This window comes from Gymnodraco acuticeps, unplaced genomic scaffold, assembly GCF_902827175.1.
Source record: "Gymnodraco acuticeps unplaced genomic scaffold, fGymAcu1.1, whole genome shotgun sequence".
In the NCBI taxonomy this organism is placed as follows: Eukaryota; Metazoa; Chordata; class Actinopteri; order Perciformes; family Bathydraconidae; genus Gymnodraco; species Gymnodraco acuticeps.
The window spans coordinates 3304427-3310709 of NW_022990590.1; positions in this window are offsets into that span (position 1 = coordinate 3304427).

Consider the following 6283-nt stretch of genomic DNA (forward strand, 5'->3'; position numbering starts at 1 on the left):
CCAAGTACATTAAAAAAACTAAATTAGGCTATACTTGCAATAGCTAATCTTAATCATGAGAAACAAACCGGGGCAGAAGCTCTGTTGTCTATTAGGTTTTTAAGTGAATTAAAGATAAGATAGAATGGGACTAATATCTTACCCGGGGGGGATTTATGGTGAAAACCAGGCCATTGTCCAACAATTAATATAATGACTGTGCGGGTGCATCTCAGTGCATGGGGTTTGGCATGGATTACATGTGCCTTTTTTATTGATGTAGTCTAGTTTCTTATCTATCAAGCACTTGGCCAAATATCGGCATCATTTTGAAGTTACAACTTCGTCAAGCACTTGAAATAGGTTGAAATGCTATGTACAAACAGAATATTGTGAATTACCTTCATGTCTTGAAGTTTTAAGAGTCTTTTATACCCACTCAGGGATAACTGAACTGTTGACCCTGGTAAATATAGCCTTAAGCATCTTTCATTTGCACCTTCTCCGCAATTATCCAAGAGATATTCACACCTCTATGTGTGAAAATTGCCAGTGAAAACAGTTCACATACTGTTCCCAAGAGTTATAAAAATGCAGTGCATAGTTAGGTGCGTGATTGATGTGACCATGCATGGTGAACATACGGTTCCATATTACCCCACGCTTCACTTCTACTTGGAAGTGTCATACTGATCTCTGGATTAGCATTAATAACAATTTGAGAGTCTTTGTTTAAAGGGTTGTAGAGAAAAATATATTGTTCAAGGCTAATGGAAATGTTCTAGTAAGAAAGTAAAGATAATACAAGTGCTGTCCTTTTTTATAACCTTTTTTTCTTTTTTAGAGTCCTACATTTCTGTTCTCAGATGAGATAGAATACATTTATTATTTTTGTAAAATGATAGGCCTTCATGTATTATAATGTGTACGTTATTTTACTGTCGGGTTATTTGTGGAAAAAATGCTAGGCACGTTATATTGAAATCTTGCATTAAATATTCCATACAAGCCCTTATTACATACAATGGTTACCGGGGAGAAAAGGGAATGCTTTCAGCCTTGTGCATGGATGACTGGTGACTGCAAGTAATTGTGTTTGTGGGTTGTTAATCAATATCTGTATTTTCCTGTGGTGTTATCTGCATTAGCATCTCTGTTTGCTGTCTTTGAGTTGTCAATTTGATGAAGGGAGAAATATCAATCTTTACTTTATCAGCAAAAAGAAATACAAAACAATATTATTTCCTATTAATGCCCTTCTTTGGTTGCACACATACTGTAGTCATTTGCATAAAAGCTCACCTGCACTTAAAGGTTGAGCAATATAAATAGGCCACAAGTATGGAAAATGTTATTGGATTGGCAATATGATGTGTATAAATGCAAACGCCATAGAAGCATGTGGCGATATTGAAGGAGTCATGTGGTGATATTGATGTGGATGCTAGCGAGTTCTGTATAAGCCCCTACACATGATACTTTCTGTTGAATTGACGTAAGAAAATATACTGCTATTCATCTCAGTGGAATTAAATGCTGGATGTCAAAAAGCTTTTAGATGACGAGCAGCACAACAAGTAAATATCTTTCTTTAAATTACATTTAGCTGACTCTTTTATCCAAAGAGACTTACAAAGTGCATTCAACCATAAAGATCAGAAAAGCAAGAATCCTGCGAGTATATTAGCTTTCAATAAGCCAAACTTAAGTGAGAAATTATCGTATTTGTTATTATTGGCTAAGGGGTTAGTTGATACAGGTGGGTTTTCAGTTTGCAACAGAAGATGTGTACACTTTCTGCTATCTTGATAACAATGGGGAGCTTTTTCCACCATTTCAGAGCCATGATAGCAAACGGGTGTGTTTTTGTTGATGGGTACCTGAGACCCACCTGCAGTGAGGGAGAAGCAGGCCGATACATAGCGAAATGCAAGTCCTGGAGTTTACGGGTTATCCATCTCGTGTATGCAGGAAGGGCCTGATACATTTACAGAAATAAGAAGCCGTGTCTTGAAGTGGATTTGGGCAGCCACTGTGAAAGGTAGCATGGGAGAACTTAGGGAGGTTGAAGACCAGTTTGAACATCAGCGGCATATCAAATCAATTTGAAGCAAGTTATCAAGGCATTTTCAGAGGTTTTCAAAATTTGCCCTATTACAACTTGGTCCTTGGTGTCATGTAAATGTGGCTGGTAGATGGATACTAGTCTACCCTTCACAGACTGATATAGATACAAGTCAGTTCACGTTACACCCTTTCTGTACTGATTGTATGGGTGTAATGGCAAAATAAATACAAATGTTGTAATGATGGAGTGATGGTTCATCATTACAATATTGCTTTTATACATTTTCCATAAGTAGACACTTATACATAAAATAGAAACAATGAGACATGTTCCCCCCCCCCAAATGAACAACCCTGAGGCTAATGTACTATATTTTCGTGGAAGAAAGATATTCAATAAACTTATACTTTCCGTTTGAAAGATTCCAGATTCCAAGAAGTAGGTTGTAATCATTACATCTACAATCACATTTTACAGATAGGCTAAATCTCATGCCGTCATGGGGGCAGACGAATGACATCAATTTGTCGCTCTAATCATGACAGCAATACACTTTCTGATGATTAGCAATACAATCATTTTAGGAGGAAAGAACAGCAGGCATCAGCTTAAATAACCACAGCCATTACTGCTGTGTGCATGGCAACCAAAGCTGGGGTTAGAGAGGTTACTTTCTTTTCACTAATATTCAGTTATAAATATGTGTTCCATTGTATATAATAAGGGCTTGTATGGAATATTTAATGCAAGATTTCAATATAACGTGCCTAGCATTTTGCCATTTATTCACAAACAACCCTACAGTAAAATAACGTATTATACATGAAGGCCTATCATTTTACAAAAATAATGAATGTATTCTATCTCATATATAAACTTTAAGTGAAATTATTTTTAAACACTCATCATTAGCTCAAGAACATAATATACTTTGTTTTTTCTTTTGCTCCTGTTTTCACATCATACAAATTTGAATACTAAATGTGTGCCATTTTTAATTGAAAGGAAATAAAGCTCTTAAAGAGTAAATTGAGTTATCCTGAAGAAAAGCCACAATGAATATTAATGTGAGGTGTACGAAAAACCAAAAAACAGTTGGTAGAAGTTGGTTCTTTTCACACATTTTTTGTCAGAAAAGGAATCAATAACATGAGAATATGAAAACAATCCCCTCTGGGATTTTATCACCCCTTAGACTCAGAAAATCCAAACAAAACCTCTAAGAATTTTGTTAATTGCAGTAGGAAGTAATTGAAAGCACTTTATATATCAGTACACACAGGTTGATACTGACTTTCTGTGGTGACATCGGCATCTAGCACTATGCACTGCTTCGGTAGGATTCTGTAGCAGGTATATGGGTGGCACCTTGAAATGACAGCTCCGCCCACTACTGCCCAGACTCTGGCCGTTTCTCAGGCCCTGTCTCAGGTCGACTATTTTCATTTCCTCACTCCTCGGTCCTCGGTCTCACCGGAAGTTGATTTGTCTGGGCCATCTTGAGTACCGTCCCATAGCTCTTATTTCTGCCGGAGGACCGAGGAGCGAGGAGCGATAATGGAGGAGCGATAACCGAGGAACCATCAGACCATCCTCCGATGAAATCCTCAGATACTCGCCCCGCCCCCTTACTGTGTATCGCTCACTGATTGGACGATGCAGTGCATGCACTGATCTGATGCTTCTTGACATGAGAGCAGTTTCCCAGCGGAGTGAAGAAAATACATGAACCTCACGGGAGTCACTCCTCAGTCTATACCGTGTTTTGTTTCAATTAATGTATCATTTAGTTACAAATATGTGATATATCTGAACAACAAAGTGGTCAAAAATCATTTTATTCATTTTTTGGAAACATTTTCCTGATCGCTTTTTTCGTTTTACATTTTCATTTATTGTCATTTCCATTCAGTCAGTCATTAAGTGCTATTAAAATGTTAATGTGCTACATATCCAAACAAACAAACAAAGTGTGCAATCCAATGAATGTTAATGGGTTTTGATAGATAACATATCTCTTTTTCTTCTCTCAATTATTTTATTTCTATTGTGCACTCTAATCAATATTAATCTAACTATTGTTCGTTTATACATTTTAAGAATGGCGTTTATCTTTTTTGAGAATGAGTTCTTATTTTATTTTTATTTATTTGGGTCTACAACAGATGATACAAATGTTTGTGTCAGTAAATGTGTACTAACAGAGGCGGGGGTGTGTGTGGCAATAACAGGGACAGAGCTGGCTGCTGTCAGACGATCAGCTGTGCAGCGTCATCACAAACGGACGTCGCTTCACGTGACGCTCCGGAGGAAAGGACGTCCCATTGTTCTTAAAACTCATTTCCCTGCTTCTCGTGGTTTCCTTGCGTCTCTCCATGCTTCCCTGGTGGGAGGGACTAGTCACAGGGAAACGACGCAAGTGAGGGACGCAAGGAATCCATTTAACCGAAGTGAGAAGGGCCCACTGGCTTCAATATTTCAAGGATGCTACGTCATCGAGTGCCGCCGAAGTACTGTTCCAATCTCCAGCATACTTGGAATTCCACCGAGGCCGCCTCCTCGGTTTGGGGGAAATTTCGAGGCTGCACATGGGTAGACTTCGCGTCCTTAAAATCCCCACAATGCTTTGCGCACGGACCAATTTCAAAAACCCTTGCGGAGAATGGCTGAACCGACGCAGCACACATTTAAATGTAAATAGCCTCTGTAGTGGCGTAGAACATGTGTTGGTAAATATGTTACTTTGTTACATTTGTTATCACCAAAAATGTGTTCCGTGAAAGTAAAGCAAGTTCATAATTAGATAGACATCGTGAGGTATTTATTTTCGGTACAGTTTATGTTGAAACCGTTAGAGAGAGTGGCACACTTGTTAGCCTGTTCCATTCTTCTTCGTTTTCCGAAGCCGTGGCATGGAAGTATACTTGCTTCGTTTCTGAAGGAAGTGACTTGGAAGTACGCGACTACCAAGCCAGCATCCTCGAGATTGAGAAACGGCCTCTGTTTGTATTGAGGATTATTGACTTTATTTCTGTACAATGGGGGTAGTGGAAACCTGCATATACACAGTCTATGATGTGAACCATGAGTAGAATGTCATAGTTATAGAAATGCAACAGATTGAGGATACAGCCATAACAAGGAATCTAATAATGGAAAAAATACATATGATAATAAACAAATTGAATCCTCTTTCCCACCACACATGATTGTGTTCTCAACATAAGCTTTTATATCAGTAAGAAAACACAAAATAAGGACCCCCCACTCTCCACCTGTCAGTGTTGACATAAGGCAATTACTTGCAGTCCACCCCCTGCTTTACAGGCAAAGCAATGACATGTATCTCAATGCAAACTGCTGGCTACATCTGGATCTACTGACCTTTTAAAAGTAATAACAAATGCCTTAAAGTTGGTATCACAGAGGATATTAGTGTGAAATGTATGGCTATCTGAAGGATCACTTCAACTGGTACAAACAAGAAATGCAATATTGAGTATGGAATGGATTTAGGCAATTTGATTGATATGCTACAGTGGGAATCCATCTATACTGGAGTTGGGTGGCTTTGATGTATTACATTTACATTACATGTAACTTGTTAGACGCTTTTATCCAAAGCGACTCACATACTCAATACTGTGGGCAATCCCCACAGGAGCAATTTGAGGTGAAGTGTCTTGCCCAGGGACACAACGACATGCTGACTGCAGTGGGGTTTGAACCTGTGTTCCACTGATCCGAACACCAACGCACAACCCACTGCACCACACGGCTCCCACGTATTACAGCAAATGTTTACATGGATTATTTGTTTCTTGTTAGGTTTGACACACCATGTTCTACATCAAAACGGACCAATAAGAGAGGTGAGATTCTTGATTTGTCTATTTTATTTGAGAACAAAGGCAAACCTTTAAAATCTAACTTTATTTATTGTTGCTGTGGTCCTCTTTTGAGTACAGAGGCCCTCTAATGTTCCCTCTATGACTTGTATGCACGCAATACAGTATGCTCTGCCCTCTGATTGACCTTCATGGAAACTGTAATAATTTTTATCGATCACATATTTCTATAAAGACCTGCCACAATTCATAAAGGAATGCAATGTCCATGAAGAAAGCCTTTTTTCCAGTCTTGTCAGGTAACAATAAAAAGCAGAAGGAAAGAAGACCGGTAGAGCAGGAAAACCTCTCCTTACAACCATTTCTCATGAATGATACATTTAAGACA